General features: G+C 48.3%; 1 protein-coding gene across 7 annotated transcripts in view; it reads right to left on the reverse strand.

Annotated features, from left to right (window-relative positions):
* The window catches only part of Arntl (aryl hydrocarbon receptor nuclear translocator like), a 69097-nt gene extending 56115 nt beyond the window's left edge, over nt 1-12982 (reverse strand). For all 7 annotated transcript variants that reach the window (XM_010615240.2, XM_010615237.2, XM_033764131.1 and 4 more), the window contains exon 1: nt 12910-12982. The gene's annotated coding sequence lies outside the window, so the exon portion shown is untranslated. The remainder of the gene's footprint in view (nt 1-12909) is intronic.
* Between the last annotated feature and the right edge of the window lie 9182 nt (nt 12983-22164).

The following is a 22164-nucleotide window of genomic DNA, read 5'->3' on the forward strand; positions in this document are numbered from 1 at the left end:
AAAAAAAAAAAAAAAAAAGAACAAGGTTTTTGGCATGTTTGGCTTTTTCATCTTTTCTCAAGGACAAATTGAGACTCCTTCCCCTTATGCTTCACAGCGTAGCTGCTGAGCAGGTGGTAGTGTGTGAGTTAAGGCCTTGGGGAAAAGGCCCAGGCTGCTAACTCTAACTTGGGGATTGTTAGTATATACAGGACCGCCGTGATGTGGCAGAATGGGTCCCCCACTGCTTGACCCCAACTTTAGACAGGCGCCCAATGTGTCACCCTGCACTGGGGCCCTGAACTCTGCCCTGTGACCCCTTCTGCTCAGGGTGTCCTTGCTAGACTTCCACAGTCAGAAGACCCCTACCCCTATTCATCTTCCAACGCTTCCTCGAAGTCACCTCTTCCCTATGAGGCCCTTCCTGACTCCTCGGGAGAGAGCTACTGTCCTCCTCTCTTCTCCACGGCACCTCAGTATTACCTTGACAGTGACACAGCCCATGCGCCCCTCATCCGTTTAGCCTGCCCCACAGTGAGCTCCTTGAAGGCAGGGACTGCAACTCGGCTCCTCTCGCTCCCTATCGCCCAACGTGAAGCCTGAGCACAGCGAATATTTACTAAATGAATGGAGCTCTCCTGTCTAAAAGCGGAGCAAAAGAAATTACATCCATGCAAACTGACTCACACTGCAGCTGCTGTCTGCGAGGAAAAAAAAAAGGTGGAAAAATAAGGCGCTGTCACTGAGCACTAATAAGCTCAATGGGGAAGAGTGATATCTTCCCTTGCAGAGCTTCTTAACAACCTAGTAGAGCTGCCAGGAACCTAAGAGGTGAGTATCTCAGGGGTTGCGAGGAATGACAAGAAATGCACCCTATGAAGGTGTCCTGGGTTTCGACTGCAGAAACAACCAACCACCAACGCCCCAGGCATCAAAGACGGAGGGAAAGAGGTGACATCCCTTCCATCTAGCCCTGAGAGCAACCCTAGCAGCCAGGTACTACAAGCCGTCCTTCAGAGATGAGGACAAGGAGTTATCGAAGAGGTCAACAACTTGCCCAACGTCACAGGGCCTGTATGCCTTCCAGCACAGTCCAGAGCCTGCCTCTGGTCCACAGGTTCCCACAGCAGCAGCACCCTTAGGATGACGTGAGACCTGGACTGCACTGAGCAAGCATGGTTCTGAAGAGGGGACAGGACTTACCCAGGGCTGCCTACAGGAGCGGCAATCTGATCTCCCACTCGCGGCCAGGCTCTGGGTGCGCAGCCTGTATTCTCACACATATTCCTTAATGGCCACAGACAAAGCAAAAGCTGCCCCACAGTCTAACCTACCTGCTTACGTGCACCTTACAAATACATGTGAGAGGAGAGAGAGAGAGACTGTTCTTTTGTGAACTATGACTGCACCCACGAACAGGCAGGAGGGAAACTGAGGAACTGTTGCTGCACCAAGGAGATGACAAAATCAGCAGCATGAGTTGAGCTGACCCGTGCATGGTAGCGGTCTCAGACACACACCGCTGCACCTACCATGTGCAGAACTCTCCAAGGCAAGCCAAGGGCAAGGAAGAGAACCCTGCAGTTGAACTGCAGCCCCTCCACTCACTACTTGTGTAATATCCCAAATTTTAACCACTCTGAGCCTCAGTTTCCTCATGTGCACAAAAGATCGCACAGCCCATTTCACAGAGCTGCTCCCAAGTGGGGTGACATATGCACCTGGCGTACACAAAGGTCAAATGGTTTGTTCATCACTGAGCAAGCAAAAGGATGTATGCATACTGTAGGAAAAGGAATGGAAAAAATAGCTATGCCGAAACTCTTGTAAAATCTTAGTATGGTAAAATAGCATCCTCTGAGGACAAACTAAAGCATAAAGAAATTCTGTAAGAAATTTTTAGCAGCTGAGTATTTTAAGGCAGGATGGGGGGAAGGGAAAGGCAGAGGGTAGAGGAAAGGGAAAGGAAAAAGAAAAGAGCTGGATTTGAATCTATCAGTGTGCTGGCAGGAGTCAAAGAAGTTAACATGTACACGAAGACAATGTTACACTATGTGGATGGGTAGAGGTGCTTCCTAATTATTTATGGGTTTATCTTCTCTGTCAAAGTCCAATGCAACCTTTAATACCTCATTTGCTGGATGACCTTTTCTGTTCCACTCATTAGAAGGTCAATTAACATTCCTTCTGTTAATTCCTACTATCACACTCATTGCACTGTGTCTGCTTGTTGGGCTCCCATACCAACTCCTGAGCTCCTGAGAACACACGCTGTGTGTGATTCATCTCTGGGCTCACACAGTAGCCTTCCTCTCCTCGCAGGATCCCCCGCCAGTAGTCACCAGCTCATACAGTCCCCAGACACAAGTCTTCTCTCACAGGAGGAAGATGAGACGACTCACATTTACTGTGCTTATTCTGTGCTGAATATTCAAATATTAATGCATGTATTCCTCCAAACGCGCCTGTGAGAGAATAATGTCCCTATTTTGTAGAAGGAGGTACTTTGGCTCAGGGGTGAGGGCAACAGCCAAAGGGTCACATTGCTAATAAATACAGTGAGGCTAGGATTTGAGCTAGAGTCTGACTCTGAATTTGTCTTTCTCTAGAACAGACTGCTCAGCCTGGCTCTAACAGAGCTGAGGCCTTGGGAAGGATGACCAGGCTAGGACCAAAGCAGTTGTGGTCTTCTAAGTACGGGTGGTGCCAAAAAGCTATAGCAAAGGAAAGAAAAAAAAAGTAAACACCAGCTCAGTGAAGCAGATAGGAGGTTTTTGGAGAAGAAAAATTCCACAAGCAATTAACAGATAACCATCTGAGGCCAGTCCTTTCTGAAAAGAAGGAGCTACAGCCTGGATCAGGAGTTCTTAGCCATGTGAGATGAGCTAAGGCCACTGGTCAAGGATTTTCTGATCCTTCCAAATGCTACAGGAACATTCGAGGACATGAATCTACATGTTAGCATTTCTAGAAGAAAGCTGTGAACAAAAGTGACCACAGGAAGTCTGGGAACGTCACCTCCCTTTCCTCTCCCCACCCCTCAGCTCAGTAAAGGGAACTTCCGTGGTGTTGCAGGCGCTGTCACACCTCACAGCTGTGTCTGCCAAGCTTTGCTCCTCAGGTCTCGTGGGCCTGGGCCCAGCATCCTCCCACCATCGAGGCCCTTGAGTGCCCTTGCTAGAAAAGACGAGCCAATGATGGAGGAGCTATGTAAAGGAAGCCAGGCTTTGGCTGTTATGTGTCTACCTACACAACTGACATCCTCAGGTAATTGCTTAATAACTGGTTATAATATTTAGGGAACACTTTTGTCACCTTGCAGGATGATAACTATTACCAAAATCAAGATATGAAATCATTTAATTAAATCCACAGATTTAGGTATTTTGAATCCTTTTCTAAGAAATATATGTCATTTTCATGGCGTATTTGTGAGTTTTAAAATCTGCTTTCTGCTGGCTTTCTGTGTCAAAGCAATAACTAGATTATCAAGGTTACAGAAGGATACTCCTGAGGAGAGGATGAATTGGACCAGCCTTTTTGGAAACTTGGAATATGGGTTCAAATATCTTTTAAAATGAATATGAAATCTCATTTCCATGTATCTGTACCACTAAAAACCTCATGAAAAAGTTCACAGAAAGTTCCACAGCAGCCTTGGCAAAGAATCAGAAATAACCTGAGTGCCTATGACCACAAGCATGATTGAATAAATGTAAAATGCATCCATAAATGGGATGCAACTGTCAAAAATAAATGATACATTTACTGCTGACTTGGAAAAATAACTGTCATAACTGAGAGCTGGAAAAAGAAAGCTGCAGAACAGTTTGCAGGGAGAATCTATTTTATGAAACAAAAGCATAATCATATAGGTTGGGGGTGAGGGCAGAGGTGGGATGGGGACAGAAGCAGGTGCAAAGTGTAAGCAACAAACTCACTGGATGGAGGAAGGAGACAAAAGACTTTCTTGCTTAGTCAATGCACTTCCTGTGTTGTTTAAATTTGTTACAAATGTATACTACTGCCACGAGAAGAAATGGGCAATCAGATTTTAAAAGCCTGTGGAATAATGGTAACGATGGCCAAGTCTGCAAGGACCTGCTGGAGAGAGCCCACGAGAGGCTGCTTACTTTCCACCCTCCGCTGGAGGCCAGCTGGGTGCTGGAAGAGTTACTACTTGTTCCAGGGAGCAAAGCGCACAAGGGAATGAATGGTCCCCAGCTCTAAGACTCTCAAGCCCCTCGCCTGTTTCCATATAGATTCTGCTACTGATAACTATTTTCATGATAAGGTGAATAAAAAGGACTGTCTTCCATTTTTCAAATGTACATCATAAATTGTTGAATTAAAAGAGTTCACAGCACGGGTACTCTGGGAGGGTGGGGCAGGTGGATTGCAACTTTGAGCCCAGACTGGACAATTTTATGACTGAGCAAAACCGTGTATCAGAATAAAAAACATTAAAAAGGGGCTGGTGATATAATTAAGGGCAAAGGCCCTAGGTTCAACCACCAGTGCTAAAATAAGAAAAAAAAAATTCATTGTTTGGCACCTTCATTAAATAGTGGCTTTCAAAATGTATATTCTCATTAGTCAAAATTTTATGTTGACGTACAAGCCTTGGTAAAGTCTAAAAATTCTTAATGAGGAAATCCCACAGGAAGAGGAGAAGGAAAGTAACCCTACTAAACCTGAAAGAGCCTAAAATACTGTGTCCGCTTGGGTTATCAAGAGAATGACAGGTAAAATAAACTTCCTACTTGTGGTCAGAATGGCTAATGGAAATGATCTGACATTGATGCACAGTAGCGAAGGGACTGCATGCTCAATTACTGGCAGGCTGTGCCTGTGCAGGACACGGGGCTGGCCATGCTGCAGGGCAGCCAAAGCCACTCTGAGTCCCCTGCTCCCAGACCTTTGCATTTTCATGAAAAGCCAGAAACCTGGATATTTATATGAAACCTACCTTTTTAAAAACGCTAGCCACTAATTTAGAAATTATAAAATGCTGCAAACACTGGACAAGATACAGCTACAGGCCAGGTGCTGCCAGGGCGGAGAGGGAGGAAGGTCCCAGCCTTGTCCAGTCTCTGCATATTTCTAAATGGCTAATTTTGTTCACTTTTATTCTTGGAAAGATGGAGGGAGGGAGGCAGGGCAATGGTATGGAATGGAGAGAAAAACAAGAAAGGCAAGAAGTTGCTATTTTTAAAACTTTCTAACATGCTTTTGAAGATAATGGTACCTGTCCATATCACACTTTGAAGAAATCATGTTCATTTAGCTATACTAGGGAGGAAAAACTTTTTTTAGTTGTTCAGAGTATCTTTATTTGTAACAGCTACAAACTGGAGCCAACCCTAAGATCCAGCAGCAGGTGAAAGTATAAGCAAATGGCATAAAACATTGAGAGAAGAATTTCTTGGGTCTAGAGTAGAGTAACACAGAACACTGTCCATGATTTACTGTCATTGAGCCTATTAGAATTCAGTACTGTGTGTTACATCTAGCATAAAAACTTTAAACTAATAGCAGCCATCATTGAAATGCTCCTGTCTGCCAGGTACTATCCAGGCATTTGGCACCCAGATCACCAGTGTGGGTCACACAGCCAGCCCCTGGGCACGATTCCAATGAAGTCCCACCTAACAAACCTCCCTCAGAAACAAAACAACAAAGAACTTAGAATCAACATCAGAAAAGTGGGCTTGGACCCGGGATTCAGCTCAGTGGTGCCACCACCACCTGCCTTGCAAGCACAAGGTCCAGAGTTCAATCCCCGTTACCAAAAACAAAAACAAAAAAAGAAAACAAAAACAAAAGTGGGCTCAGTCATCCCTTTCGAAGCCAAAACATATACATTTGTGCTAACGATGCTACCTGGACATAATCAGCAATTCACAAAGTGCCTGCCTTACACGTCATTGAACTTACTCATCTCAGCCTCTAACTGTGCATCCTGGACATTATCTCTTGCCCAAAGTCTTTTTACAGCTACTGTTAACAGTAATATTTTTTAAAAACAATAATGATCTAGCAGATACTAGCTTCTTGGTGTTTTCTACGTGCCCAGCACAGAGCGAAGCATACTTCATTTTACTCTCACAGGAACCTTGAGGCTATTCCTCTATCACAACCCCACTTAGGGATGAGGGTGCTGAGGTCCGAGGCCTGGGTGGTCAGTCTTACAGCACCATGTGTGCACAGCTCATGGCCTGAAGCCGCCTTGCCTCCAGAGTCTGAGCCCAGGGTGCCGCCGCCCTTTGCAGAAGGCCTCTTGAGGGCCATCTGCACCTTAAGCCCACCTCAGTTTGCAATTGGCAAATGAGCCTAGGGCCTGGCTAACATCCCTCTTTTCCTCCCACACTGTCCACTTTCCCCACTTGGTCAGAAGCCATTTTAAGTTTTTATTTTTCTCACTCAAAAACAGTATGAGTCACCTGGAGCTCAGCCAAGTTGGCCTGAGAGGGCCCTGGTGGCCTGCTGAGGTACCCTGGAGGACTGGGCGTCCCTCACTGCTACAGTGCAGGCAGGCTTTTCACATCACTGCAGTCTGAAGGGACCTGGGAAGAGTGTCCTGAGAGTCACAAGCCGGTGAAGGGGTCACTGAGGTATCAAGATGGGGAGAGGAGAAAATACTTATTTAGCCAAGGGCTACGAGACATTTATTATTCAAAGTGGCACATTAGACCCTTGAGAGGAGACACAGCCAAGTGATAAATTATGCAAGTAAAAACACTGTTCCAGAACAACACACATACCCGCGCACGTGCACACAAACTGCACAAGGAAGTAGCTGCTCTGCGGTGATGATCTCAAGTTCTTCTCTACCCTCCGGAGAAGCCCTGAGCCCCCTCTGTCTAAGGTGCTACAGAGACCACAGGCCAGGGCCAGGCAAGAACAAGGACCGCAGGCACACAGGTCATTGTGACCCGCTGTGGACAGCCACCTCGGAGTGTGTGCGGTTCAACACCAGAGGAAGGGCAGCAGGCTCTGTCCTGGGAGGCAAAGGGGTCCCTTTCCTTATGGAAGGCTGACAGAGGAGCAAAAGGAGTGGATGGAGGAACACACCCTGCCAAGTCACGAACATTTCCTCAGCACTGCAGGCTCCAATGCAGAAACAAGGAGGTAAGGCTGAGGGCTAAACCCCAGGCACACGGCCAGGAGGCTCTAAGAAGAAAAGAGCCTGGGGTGGCTCCTTTATGGCCTCTGCCTAGTTTCCCAGGATGCATGGGGCCAGGAAGCATGGTAGAGCAGTGGGCAGTCTTGGGCTGCCGAGCACCTCTGGGTGGGGTGCCTGTCCAGATTCCTCGGTACCCCTGTTGTCCTGGCACTTACAGGGGCTGCAGCAGGGCAGCAAACATTCATTACTCTATTAACCGTGCAAATAAATGTAAGTGCACCATGCATGCTAGAGATGAGCAGGAGGCCAGTCTGCCAGAACACGTGGCAGGGGACCCATGGGGCACAGAAGAATGGGTGAGAGCGCACTCCTCCAGGCCAGCTCCGCCAGAAACCTTGCTGCTCTGGGTCTCAGTTTCAATGAGCACTTTCTTCAGCCAACACCTACTGAGCCCCTAATGCAAAGTATTATCCCCACACTGTGGCTGGTAGTGCCTGGCTCAGAGTGAGCAGCCAATCGGCACAGATAGTCACATGGGAAAGGTGCCGATGAGACCTCGATTCTTCTCAGGAAGTCAAGGAAGGGCTTCCTCCGACTTGGCTGAGGTTTGAGAGGTGAACAGGTGTGGACAAGGCAAACCAGGAGGCAGATGCACTCCGTGCAGAGGGAGAGCTGTGGAGAGTCCCTGCCCCGGACAGCAGCTTCCTCCGCATTTCCAGCTGAGGTAAGCAGCTCCCTGCTGGGGCGCCCTGGTCAAATCTCTGTGCTGAGAAGGGCTCTTGAGGGAAACGTCCCCAGTTTATTGAAAGCCTCCAAATAAAAGATGCTTTCTTGCCACAACTTCCCGGTTCACTGGCAGAACCAGGAAATGAAGACAGTAGATGTCAAGCTGAAGGCCCCAGATAAAAACAGGAATGCATTCCCTGTAGATTCTTGCACTGTGCTGGTTCCCACTGGGGATGCGAATCTGGGATACCTGGGTCAGAACCTCCTCCTATTCAGTTATTCCTCGGTACACATCCACTGAGGACTTTCTATGGCCCCATAAGAAAATAAAAACACCCTTCACATCTACTTCCATAGAGAATCACTAGAGCTCCTTATCCTCAGCCCAAAATCCATTCACGGCTGGACTGTGGGCAGACCTTATTCCAGAGAATCCATTAATGGATTATTTTACATTTTCAATTCCAATTATTACCCCATCCACAACAAGAGCAAAAATTAAATTAATAGGCAAATAATATAGAGAAGTGACATTCCTGAGGTCCCAGTGTGCTGGGGGACACAACCGGCAGCCCCCAAACCAAGCCTTGAACAACCCCTTCTACACTCAAAGCTGAGGAGTGCACTGGCCAGGGAACCTCCAATTCCAAGTACACTTGATCGCATCATAAATCTATTATTTGGCTGCACAAACAGACCTTGCTATCTTCACTCTCTCAACAAATACTTACTGAGCCAGGTGCACTGTGCTGGCACTGGGAACAGAGGGGTGTGTGTGTGTGTGTGTGTGTGTGTGTGTGTGTGTGTGTAGGCACTGGGAACAGAGGGGTGTGTGTGTGTGTGTGTGTGTGTGTGTGTGTGTGTGTGTGTTCTCCACCCTAAGGAGCTCAGTTTACTAAGCTTAACAGATAAGTAAGTCAACAGCTACTCTGATAAGTGCTTTGCAAAGAGACCCACGCAGGGTGTTCTGGGAGGCAGAAGGAAGGTCACCTGCAGGTCACAGAGAGAGGCTGGATGTATGGAGAGTTGAGTCCATGGAGGGAGGGGTACCCAGGAGAGAGAGGGGAGACTGGAATTGTGCCGCCTGGATGGGGAGTGAGCTCAGGTCATTCTGAGATGACCCAGCACTGCAAAGGTCCCAGAGTTGGGGGCTGGTACTGGCTGGCCTGAGGTTGAAAATAAGGAGTTGAGCAAAGGAAGAATGAGGAAGGTAGCCATGGGCCATGTTATGGGAGGACCACAGGCTCCCTGAGGGGTTTGACCTTCCTCCTGAGAGCACTGGTGAACCCTTGAAGTTTTAAGAAGAAAGCCATCCTGAGACACGGTAGTTAGAAGCATCTTGCTGACAAGAGGGGGCGGTGAGGGAGAAGATGGGCAGGAAGACCAATTAAAAGGCCACTGTCAAAAAGATCCAGATGATGACTCCTAAATACAGGATGAGGGTAGAGGAAAAAAACTGAGCTGACAAATTAGATGGGCTGCTTAAGGGGAAGGAGCCAGTGGCATATGATAGCTGAGGAAAAGAACAAGCCAAGGACCAACCCTGAAGGGGAGGTGACTGAGGAGTGAGATACGGTGCACCACAGGGAGCAAAGCAGCCAGCCCACAGTGGGGAGGAGTTCGGGGTGCCCTGTGGTGGATACCCAGGAGGGCAGGTGGGGCCAGGTTCCCACTCCAAGGCAGGGCTGGAGATCTTCTGGAGAGGGGAGAAGTAGATACACTCACTGGGGAGAACACCAGGGATGACTGGAAAGGGACAAGGCAAAACCAAGGCTAAAGGTAAAGAAAGGAACACAGGCTGCAGAGGCTGGGGCCTGGGAGGTTGGCGAGAACCAGAAGACAGCAGAGCAGGTGATGGGGAAGGGAATGCTCAACAGCCAGCCCTGTTGCTGGAGGGGCAGCAGGTAGTGGTAACCAGACACTGAAATCAAAGGGAAGGGCTCGGTGGATAAGTCTAGAGTGGCATCTAAGAGCGCTGTCACACATGTCTCCCTTGCCCTGGCACAGAGGCCTTTTCTCATCAGCTACCTAATCTATCAGTCTCACACTCTCCACCCCTGACCTCGCTTTCCTTCCCAACATGGTCGTGATCATGGCTGGCATTACATATCACACTATACATCTGGAACACCCGTCTCCTGACAACAGAGACTTTGTCTTGTGTCATTTCCGTAACAATGGTGCCAAGGGCAGGGCCCAGCACAAAGGGGCTATGTACACCCTGCGTCCCAAATCACCTGGTTCATGTGGAGCAACAAACAACAACTAAGCATAAAACATGCTGCGTGCCAGCTTGTCCTAAGCACAGGGATACAGTGAGAAGACAAAATGGAGCCTTGCTTTTGAGGCTTGAAGTTGGAGGTGAGCAAAAACAAAAAACAAAACAAAACAAAAAACACCATGTATTTAGAGAAAAATCACATTATAATTGCCATAGAGCTAGCACTGGAACCTGCCTCTTGCCTTCCAGTGCTATTTCCTCTCCAAGTCCAAGGCTGCCATCTTCTCCAAAAATTAAAGGACAGTTTTACAGGGGAAACAGTTAAACTAAGTGTGTGAGGTTTGTTCTCAGACTCTTCCAGATTTCCTAAATTTCTTTCACTCCCTGAACAGACTCCTACAAAGTGGAAACAACCACTAGAGATTCTCAATAATTAACCTGAAGGGGTCAATCCACCTCTACATACGTAGGTAGCAAGAAAAATGCCAGACATAAGTGAGAGAAAACAGGGAAGAGCATAAACCAGGGGTCATCCAGACCTGGGTTCAAATCCCTTGTAACCTTGGAAGTTACAACCTGGAGGCTGTTCAACCTCTTAATGACTTGCTTTCCTTGTGCCTAAATGGAGTATTAAATCTCCCATAGTCAGTAGCTGCAGAGATGAGATGATACACATAGAGTACTTACCACTGTACATGGCACCTGATGAGTGGCTGAAGTTACACCTAGTGCTTTATTTCCCCTTTTGGTACTGGGAATTGAACCCAGGGATTCATGCAGTCTAGTCACATGCTTTATGCCTGAGCTACGCACCCAGCCCTCTTTTTATCTTTTATTTTAGGACAGAGTCATGCTAAGTTACCCAGCTGGCCCTTCCCAGCCTCCTGAGTAGCTGGGACTACAGGTGTATGGCACTGTCCTCGCTACACCTATTATTTTTATTGCTAGACTTCTAACTGCTATATTTATAAAAACCCAGTAAAAGACTATTTAGTATTCAAAGCACATAGTGTACACTTGAAATACTCAGGTAACAAACTGATAGACAGTTGAATGATTTGAGGAACTGTCTCCAATCCCTCATACTTGGAAAGACTCTACAGTTAGTTTTATTTCGGTATTTGGTCCACTCCATTGTTTCCTGCAGTTTATGAATATGTAACTAATTCCCCAACAGATCACATCTTGTCTCGTGGCAAGAGCCCAAACAGAGGCTGGATTCTGTGGCACAAGTTGTGGCAGAGTTACGAACACCACACCTCCAAGGGAGCCTAAAAACACAATCACAAGCCCAGTGTACACATGGAATCCAAACACAGCTTAGCCCCAAAGGAGACATGAGAACTGGTCACATCTTGCTTTGCCCATCTCAAAGCTAAAGAAAAGCTTATTGTGACATGTAAAGACCTAGATCTTACTGGTTTCCCTTCTTTGGCTACCCAAACTCTCCACGAATGGTCTATTTTAGTGACATCTCCATTCTTTACTCCCACTGATGTCTGACCCCATGAGATCTGGCTTCATCAACTCTTCCCCTCCCATGGTATCACATTCCTCAAGGCCATGTGTAAAGATTTTGTCACAAATTCATCATCTTTCTTTAGGCCCCTTCTCCTTGGTCTCTGCCACCCCATCTTCTTCCATGGCTGGGAATCTGTCCTCCATGGCCCCTAGGGCTCCTCTACCTTCTTCCTCTTGTGCCCAAGTCAGACACTTTCCCCAAGGCTCAGCCCTCTGCTCATCTTGGAGAGGACTTTAAATTATCACTTCCATCCTACATCTCCATATTTCACCTTCTTCATCCAGGTTTCAGCCTGCATTTCCAGTCATCTATTGGACACTGCTGTGGATGAGTCACCACCATCTTGAATTCAGCATTTCTAGAACCAGGTGCCTCCGCCAACTCTTTCGGTCAATGGTATCACTGTAAACTGCCAAACTTAAACTTTCCTCTTCTTTGACTCCTGTCTTTAAAGTCTACAAAGGCTAAATATCTGATTGGTTCTTCCTTTGCAATATTTCTTCCAGCAGTCATTTGCTTTCATTAGCCCTGAGAGTCACGCCTGGATTGTTGCTATTGCCTTCTAACAAGGTCCTGTCCCTCCTGCCCAGCAATCAGACGAATGTTCCTAAAGCACTGTTGTTTTATGTCTTTGCTCAGAATAACTTCTATGTATTCTTACTGTTCTCAGGCTAAAATCTGAGTGCCTTGGCACTTGGTATCTAGAACAGGAGTGTGGAAACTATAGACCACAGGCCAAATCCAGCCCCACGCCTGTCTCTGTGAATAAAGTTTTCTTGGAGCACAGTCATACTCATTCATTTATATATTATCCATGGCTGTTTTCATAGTAACAGTGAGGACGACACACAGCTTATGAAACCAAGAATATTTAGCATGTGGTCCTTTACAGAAAATGTTTTCTGACCCTGAACCAGAATGATCAGAAGTCAGCATATCCCACCAAAGTTCTGGCCCACAACTCCTTTGGGTGAAGCTTTTGCCTCCTGTGGATCTGCTGCTGAGCCCACTTTGTTTGCATCTCAAGCACAGAAAATCTTACTTCACTCCTCTTCCACATTTTGCAACCTACAGTTTCCTACAAAACAGCTGCGGCCATTCCCTATCCTCTGAGTTCTCCTCCTCCGGCCTCCATCTCTGCACATACCACAGAAACTTACAGGGAGACTCCACTTCCCCTGTATAACCGTCCAGCCCATTCTGCAGGCTTCTCTAGGGCCCAAGCTTGATACCCTTATTCTTAAGAGTACCCGCCAATGATAACCACCCTGCCCTTCATTACAAATACCAATCCTCCATAGCACAATCTGGTGAGTACAAATCAAACAAACTTACCAATGAAGGCCTAGGAGTCCACATTTGAAAAGATAAGGTTGTGTCCAAAAGTATACACTCCAGCCAGCACCACCTAAAAGCCAATGAAATAAGAGTTTAGCTTTAAAGAAGAATACTTATATATTTTTAAAAATTGATACACATAATAAAGTTTGATTTTCCATCCTCCTAGGGTGCCCATCTCTGCTTCTTTGCCTAGAACCCTTGCTTGTCCTTGGAACCCATTAGATAGTCTTTCCCCAGGGGCCTCACCGGCATCCCAAGCAGGTCAGGGACGCCTCCTTCCTCTCAGTTCCCATGGGACAGTGGTGCCATAAGGATGGCAATGCAGGGCACACTGTGGCCGAATTTCTTGTTTAGCAACAGAATTCTCTGGGCTGTGGGCTTTCCAAGAGAAGAGACCTGTCAAATTCACCCTACATTCCTCCCACTGTATAGAACATCGTGGGCATTTATAAATGGTCCTCAACAAACACTTGTAAAATTGATGGAAAAACAACCTGCTCAATTCATTAACATATGCATGGGTATCTGGACTTCTGCTAGGCCACCATTTTCACCATAGAAAGGCTTACCTCAATCTTACTCCTTTGAATAGGCAATGGTTCAGCAGGAAGGATTAATGAGACTAATATAAATGCACTCCTTTGCAATGATACTCCCATAAGCAGAAAGCTTCAGAGGCTCCCAGACTCTCGAAAGGTAAGGCCAACTCCACAGCCAGGACGCCAGGCCTGCACCAACTGGCAGCCTTGGCAACTGGCCCAACCTGGTGGCCTTGGCTTGCCTACATTCCTCAGTGAACCCTACCATGCAGACAGACACGGCTGCCAGCCAGTCCCCCCCACCACCACACACACACACACACACACACACACACACACACACACACAGACACACACACACACACACACACACACACACACACACACACACGGTCCCCTCTCTCACTGGGTGTCTTCCTCCACATTAGCTCCCTCTACTGATGCTATCTGTTTCAAACATCAGACCCCAGGCCAAGTGCATAGCAGAGCCCCAAAAAGTGTGCCTTTTCCTCTCCATTTTCACAGCAAAACACACATAAAACATGAAATGTGTAATCTTAAGCCATTTTAAGTGTACAGCTTGGTAGTACTAAGTATATTCATATAGCTGCGAAACCATAATCACCACCATCTACCTCCAGAACTCTTTTCATCTACAAAATGGGAACTACACCGTTAAGCAGTAGCTCTCCCTTCGCTCTTCTCTGGCACCGATAAGTTTTAGTGAAACAAAACAATGAAAGAATGAAGAAACGAAAACATGAATACATCAGACTCAACCCTCCCACCCCACAGAAGTCCTCCCATGGTACTACCTTCAAATCTTTCTCAGATTTATTTCAATCTTAAGGGTTTTTGTTTTTGTTTTTTGTTTCTGTGGTGGTGGTGGTGGTGGTACTGGAGATTAAGACCAGGGCTTTCACGCCCTTTTTAGTTTCTATTTGGAGACCAGGTCTCTCTAAACCTCTAAGTTTTCTAGCCTGGTCTCAAACTTGCACTCTTCCTGCCTCAGCCTCCCAAAATGCTGGAATTACAGGTATGCACCACCATATCCAGATTAAGTGATTTTTGTTCCTCTCTCTCTCCTTCTCTCTCTCCCTCCCTCCCACTCTTGCACAATTATACTTTCCTTCAAGGCAGGAACTATGAATCACCTGTAAAATTATGCTCAGGACCCATGCGTGTATCTGGCCTGTCCTCCATGATGCTGGATCCACTGCACATGTCTCACTCCTCACCCCGTGGCATGGGGCAGCACATAATCACTCCCTCTCACTCAGCCTCCGTCTTCACTTGGCTTCCCGGATAGTACTCTCTCTTCATACCTCCCATCACCCCACCCCCTGCTTCCCCGGCTACTCCTCCTCCTCCTCACTTCTCCCTTCCCTCCTCGCCCCTCTAATGTGGAGAGCCCAGGCCTCGCTCTGTTCTGCTCTCTGCTGCCACTCCCTCAGTGATCTCACCTAGTCCATGGGTTCAGTGCTGACAGTGTTCCCCCAGATTTCTCTCCGAGCCTGGGCCTCTCCCCTGAACTCCTGACTGGCAGATCCAAGTCAGAATCACCCCGACAGAAGCTCAGTGCAGGCCACACACCTGTCTCAAAACACATGTTCGACGTGGACCCATGACCTTGCCCCAGAACAGCTTCCCCCAGTCTCCCCCATCTCGGTTTAAGACACCATTCTTCCAGACGCCTAGGTCAAGAGTGGCACTCATTTTCTATCTTTCTCTCTCATTCCATATCCAATCCTCACCAAAACATATTCAGGACTGACCAGTCCATACCACATCCACCATCACCATCCTAGCTTGTAACAACGGCCTCCTAATTGGGTCGCTGCCCCTAACCTGGGTGTTGCTCCTACCTCCACCGTAGAGGAAACAATCTGTCACTGCATGAACCACATCATGTTTTTACTTTGAATCGCTCATAAGGGTGATGCAGAGGTGGACATTTCCAAAGTGCTCCTACAGGCCTGGGGCAGGCTGCGGAGCAGGAGGGTCTGCGGGCCACTATCCTCCTCCCATCCCCTTTTCTCAGCCAGCAGTCCTGACGCCATCTCCTACTATCTGATTTTTCACAGAAAGGAAACTTTTTATAGGGAGGGCAATGCAATCAGTCCATTTCCCTTTCCCATTAGAGCACCGCAAGAAGTCATAAGGTGTGTGGATTGTACCATCATTTAATTCCAGTTTCCAAAAATACAGCCAGCCTGAGGCTTAGTACAAATAAAATCACTCCGCCCCTCATTAGCTCAAGTATCAGCAGCTCTCCTTGGAGCTCCAGCCATAGCCTCCCCAGTCCCTCTCCTTTTGGCCACCTCTGGTCCTTTGATTCAACCACAATCCAGTGAATAATTCTAATAAAGCCTAACTGAGGAAGCTCAAGCTCTCTAAATGCTAATTATTATTGATATCGACTCCAGGCCAGCGGGTCAGACTAACTGTGAGGCCCTGGCAGGGTCAGTGGAAGGGTGACACTTCAGAGAGGAAGCTGCTGAATGGCTATTTACATGTACAAACCCTTCCGGCCAAAGTCGGCCAACCCTTAGGTGGTGAGATTCAAGAGCTGCCTCAGAGCTCCCAGTAAATTGCCGGTGATCAGAGAAGCGCGACAAGTGGTGGCAAGGGTGATGAGAAGCGTGTGCAGAGTCTGCAGGGAGAGCTGCCAGGGAGAGCACCACCCAAATGAGGAGAGACACTTTGTGCCTTTTAAGAAACAATTTTCGCAGCAAAGCCGAGGAGCGAGAGAGGCTTCTTACATCACAGGGACAAGGTAATAAGGCTGTAAAAATGGAACTCAAATAAACCACACACAGAGCCCACATGGGCCCCATTTTCCAGGAAAAATAGCGATTGCCATAGCATTCAGATGAGGAAGTCACACTTGTGTCTCAGCATAGAAAACAGCTTTCAAAAGTCATTAGGCTGCAGAAAAGCCAGTGGGTCTGCCAAATGAGTAGACCCAGCTCTCACCTGCCCCTCAGCGGGTCAGTGAAGCTCCAAGGCTGTGCTCCCCCAAAGTGAATAGCGCTGAAGGTCGGGAGAGGCCCTGTGGCCCTCCCAGCTCTGTCCTCAGCCCAGAGCTGCTCCCAGGTGCCACTCGCCGCACCACCTGCAGCCCTGGCCGTGCTGACAAACGCTCCTGGAAACCCTTCTGTGACCCTAATAGCTCCCATTGAAGCGCTCGTCCCGCGTCTCCACTCTGTCTCACCATCTCTCCCTCTTCCACCTCTGCTGCCCTCACTGTTGACACTCTCCAAACATATGGTACCTGCCCACATTTCTGGTCCAGTGTCCAGTCCTCCCCAACCCCACAGGCAGGACAGATCCCCAGCTGGCAACCCAGATCCCTGAGCCAAATGAATGGACCTCCAGCATTGTCATCTTGGGCAGTCAGTTAATGGCTACAAGTCTCAGCTTCCTCATCTGTAAAACATAGATAAGGACAGCACCTCACCTGGATCACTGTGTGGACTGAGCTAATGCACATAAAGCACTTAGAGCCATACCTGGCACCTGCTGCACCCCAGAAAGTTCCAGCTGTGACACACGCCCAGTGATGTCAACCAAGTCCCACTCGTGGCCCTACGTCCTTCCACCTCCATCTTCTCTGCACAGGACTCTTACCTTTGCAGAGAATGTGAACCTGTCCTTGAAGGTGTTGACAGAACCAACCACTTCCATAAAACGTTTCTTCATCCCCAGCCCCATGCAATGGAACTTCCTCCTCACCTAACAGGATGAGCCTGACTTCTCAGAGGTCCCTCTTTTTAATGTCCCTTGAACAATCATCAGCTTTTAACTTTTTTCATCCTTCCCTCTCCCCAGTCATGAACTCCTCAGAAACAAGGGGGTGCTGGGTTCTTTCTCCTCAAATGTTTATCCCCTGTAACCTTATATGGCATAAAGACTCAGTAAACATTTGCCAGATTGAAATGAAATGTGAAGCCGGGAGCCAGGGTCCGCCTGAGAAACCAGATGCTGAAACAATAACAACAGCAAATCAGCAGGTCAGAGGAAGTCCTCCGGACACCTCAAAGCCAAGCAAGCTCAAAACTGAAAACTGGTGAGGTCTGCTTGTCAGTTCTGGTAATTTCCTAAGGACCAGCAAAAAGCCAAACTCTTTAGTAAGAGTGCAGCATCCACTGCTATGGCACCGGACAAGCTCGCTCTCACTTAAGGAGATAGGGATTTTTTCTCAGAAATCCTGTTTACTTTCCCTTATTTTAGGGCACTCTGAAAACATCCATAAGGAGTCACTGTTTACTTCACTACTGTTTTAATCAAAGCATAGGGATATCGAATTCCTCAGTCTCCACATGAATATCACTCCTTATGCACTTCCCACTTAGGAACAAATAAGTTATGAACTCTTTGTACACACACAACCTTTCACTTATACCTAAATTCACATCACTGCTGCTTCATTTAGTAAGACACAACAAAGACAGTTCCTAGCATTTGAAGTGACTTTTTCATATATATTCACAATCCTCTTATTAAACACACACACACACACACACACACACACACACACACACAGCTGATACTCTATTGAATCTTGGGCCAATGCCATTAGCTAGATAAATGCCAACCTAATGAAATGATTCCATAATACACAAAGTTGGCTTAATGTAGCATTAGCTCAAAGAGCAAAAAGCAGAAGCAATCGAAATGCTCCATAACAAGCCAATGGCTTACTGAAGACACTCCCTTGGATAGAGTATTATGCAGCATCTTAAACAGGAAGGCTGAGGATATGTTAGGAGTGAACTGGCAGAAACTGTAGGCATCCCTGAGTTCATGACATCTGGGTTGTCCAGGTGGGGCGGGGTAGGCCCTGGGTTTGAGGTCAGCTGCAAGGACAGGAGAAAGCTAAGAAAACATCTCCAAATGGCCAGAGAACCTGGTAGTGGCCACAGGAAATGGGAACACTGGGCCCAGGACAGTGCCCCTACTTCGGAGCAAAGGAAAGGCTCTGTGAGGCCAAGAATATTTCCAGAATTCCATCCCAAAACAGGCAAGGGATAGGGAGAGGACTCACCCAGTTCTGCAGAAGGGATCAATCCCTGGATGCAGGAATAGTTTTCAAACCCATTTCCAGGCCCTGTCCTCTCTACAGTGGCCCCTGGGACAGCTCAGCCCTTCTCAAGTCTCCAAGGCCAATCGTGACCCCAGGCAGGAGGGATGCAGCTTGCTTGCTGCTCATGTGAGAGATCAAGGAAGAGAGCCCAGGAGCTGAAGGTCTTAGCCAATCAAGTATGCTGACTCCTCAGTCCCCTGAATGGACTGACTGGTCCAGCTGTGCCTCTCCTAGCCCCGAGGGTGCCATGGCTGGTCTGTGAATGCACGATCTCTGCATGCCACACACAGGATCCACAGGATGGCTCTATTTCTAGGAAGAAAATGTCTCCAGAGCCCCTTTGGTTCCCACTGTATTCCATGAAACCCTAAGTGTGGAATCCTCCTGCCAAATACAAGAGGCCAAAGTTATCGCCCTGTCTTTCTGGTCCTTCCTCAACCAAACCACCCACCTTTCCATGCCTCCCAAGGTACTCGGCCCCTCCCCACTGTGGGCAGGGCTTCTGGATGCCCCCCAACCCCTTCACAAGCCAGATCTCTCCCCTTCTCCTCTTCCCTTCTCCCTGGCCTCCACACACTGATCATATACACTGTCTCCTTTAAATGACTCCAAGTCCTCAGGGCCACTACAGCCAAAGGGTCAGGCTCTCCCGTGTAGACCAATAAGGCCACCTAGATGCTATCCTCCAAGCTACTCTTCTCCCCAAAATTTGTTCTAAATATACCATTAGAAATGCTGTTTTTTAAGTGGTTTAAGGGGCTGTCAAACACCGTGGAAGGAGGGGACAGATACGAGGCAGTGACACCAGAGCCAGGACCCCTGGTCAGGGTCCTGGTAGACAGGGAAGCACATCCCGCCTGCCATGGCTGCCAGTAGGAAGACTTCCCCAGCTCCTACTACGCGCAGGCTGGTGGGTGCAGGGTGCCCGAGAGGCAATCTGAGCAGGGCAGTCTTTCCTGGCCAGAATTCAGTCTGGGACAGGGAGCAGTGAGAGCCAAGCCCCAGCAATGCAGAATGATGAGTGCCAAGCAGAGAGCAGGACAGAGTGAAGAGGGACAGAGAGCAGAGGTGGTAGGTGTTTCATCCACCTGAGAAGGGCTGGGGAAGGGCTCAGAGACAGTGGGGTCACGGAAGGGCAGGCTCATGGTGCAGGCAGGCTTGGGCCTGGACACAAGCGCACACTCACCCACCAGCAGAATCCTCTCCAGCACCTCACCATAACCAGAATAACTGCCTCCTACCCCAGGGCCTTGCTCCCCTCCTGTCCTCCCTGCCTCACAGGCAGCCAGAGAATCCTTGAAAGCATAAGGCGACACTTTGTATTGCTCTCCACACCTTGGCCATTTCCCATTACGCCAGGCGCAAAGGAGACTCTGCTGATGCCGAGCGGAAAGGGGTCTCCCTCAGCCCTTCCGCCTCAGCCTGGCTTGCTTTATCTCAAGAAGAAGAGAGGACCGCTCCTTCTTTTCCTCCTCAGTATAGGGAGGCACCCACGCCGAGGGGAGCAACGGTCTGCCAGCCAGTGTGGCCCAGCTATGTGCTAGCCAAGTCACCACACACGAGGAGAGAGAGGGCCATTCACATGAACTAAGGAGCAATTTATGGATTAAACTTTTTTAAAAAGCTGAAAAAGAAAAACTTTCATTAAAAATGCTGAAAAAAATTGGATTATGCAGATAAAATTGCTTACTCCAGAACAGGCTGGCTGTGCTTCACTATGCTGCGGACACATCAGAGGAGGTCTGCACATGTGTGGGCTGTCAAGGCTGCAGCAGGTGCATTCTGAATGGGAGCAGTGGCACCCCGAGACCAAGCTGCACCTGCCACCCCAGTGCTCCTCACAATATTCCCTGGTGATCAGGATGGGTTCTGAGCTGCTTCAGGGAACAGCTCCACAAGCGAAAGGCCTCCCCAATGAGTACGACTGCGAATGTGAGGGGACGACATCATGACCACATCCTTCTCTGCACGCTCACCCAGCGAACCCTAAAGTCACCTCAGGAACCGGGAAACATCATGAGACTAAAACCAACAGTGACTATTTTAAAGGGAACACATCTCCTAAGGACCGTTCCCATCCAAAAGGGCTCAGTCCCGGCTCTCGGAGGGATTCCCTTTCTCAGACACAGGCATGTTGCAGATCCTTTAAAAGAAGGACACAACAACCAAAGAATGAGGAATAAAAAGCTCCCTCCCCACCAAGGAATCAATTTAGTGCAAAGTCTTCCTAGTGGGACTGAAAGGAGGAGAAAATGATCACTGTGTGAATGGCCGGTTCTCTGGTGAAGAGTCACAGCTCGCTGCAGGTGAGGGGTGGGGAGCGCAGAAAGCCAAGTGATTCTTCAGACCCCTTCAGGAGATGAATGACCAGAAATGTCTCCCCGCTGCATCAAGCAGGGGTGAGACAAGCTTTAAGGCTGTGCTCACAAAGGAAGCCGAAAAGGATTGAAGAAGCAATGTGGTTCATTAAAGTTTGTAGAGGGTGCCGTGTCTCCACAGAGTTGGGGTCCTGGGGGCTTCCAGGGATGAGGGCCTGAAGAATGGGACAAATGGCCAAATCTCAAGACGCGACAGGGAAGTCTGAAAGATTCAGCGTGGATGTTCCAGGAGATCGCTTGAGTTTGCCTACCAGCAGCTTTTCCGGTCATCTAACATCCAGCTGACATAAAGGTACCGTGATGCTGGTGATCAGAAATTCAGGAAGGGCAATAAAGGTAAAATCTCTGCATGGGCAAAAGCCGAGTGTGAGGCACCAGAAAAGGGATCGAGTGCAGCTGAGTGATGGGAGACAATGCAGAATTATTTAAAAATAGTTTCCTAACGGTAACAGCCAATATCCTAGCTGGACTTCATTAAAAGTTGAAAACAATAGGATAGAAAAGGCTAGCTTGCCTTCAGATAAAGCTGCAGCACACACAAATCTGCATGCCTATGTGCAAATCAGGTCACCACTCTTCAGAAAAAAGGGGTGCCCCTCTGGGGTAGGCCAGAGATAGGTAACTAGAGGGACAAGAGAGCTAGCTTCTGGCTCACACCTTCCACTTTTGATTCCCTCACTGAAGGCCCAGAGGCCGGAAGTAATCAGCCCTCCCTGGAGACCTCCTTGATCCTCCCCACAGAGCCCAGGGACACTGCAGGAGCCAGGCTTCCGAATCAGAGACCTGTGTTTCTACCCTAACTCTGGTCTTCTTGCTCCTGCTACCAACAGGCACTTGTCACCTCCTTTGGGGCCATTCTTACAACCTGTAATTATCTTCTCCATTGATCTCGTTAACTACCTCCCTCTCCCAGTAGAATGAAGGCTCCACACCAGCCAAGGCTGTCTGCCTGGCTCATCACTGCCCATTGCTAACCTCAGGAACAGCGAGTGGCTGCCACACTGCAGGAACTCAGCAGATGAATGCACGGGTGGCTTCCAACACCAACTAGTCCCCTTCAAGAGCTACACCTGAGCCTGCCCTGCCAAGTGTGCACCACGTCCTGGCCAAATGAGCCCGGTACCTCCTCCAAAGTTCTGCAACCAGGCTCAGGGTCCCAAGACCTTCAGGAAAGGGAGATCTGTCCCTCCTCTGTTCTGTCCCAGGAGCACAACTCATCTCCTGAAGTGACCGCAGCAGAGACTGG

This window comes from Fukomys damarensis, unplaced genomic scaffold (genome assembly GCF_012274545.1).
Source record: "Fukomys damarensis isolate Sample0158 unplaced genomic scaffold, DMR_v1.0_HiC HiC_scaffold_16, whole genome shotgun sequence".
Classification (NCBI taxonomy): domain Eukaryota; kingdom Metazoa; phylum Chordata; class Mammalia; order Rodentia; family Bathyergidae; genus Fukomys; species Fukomys damarensis.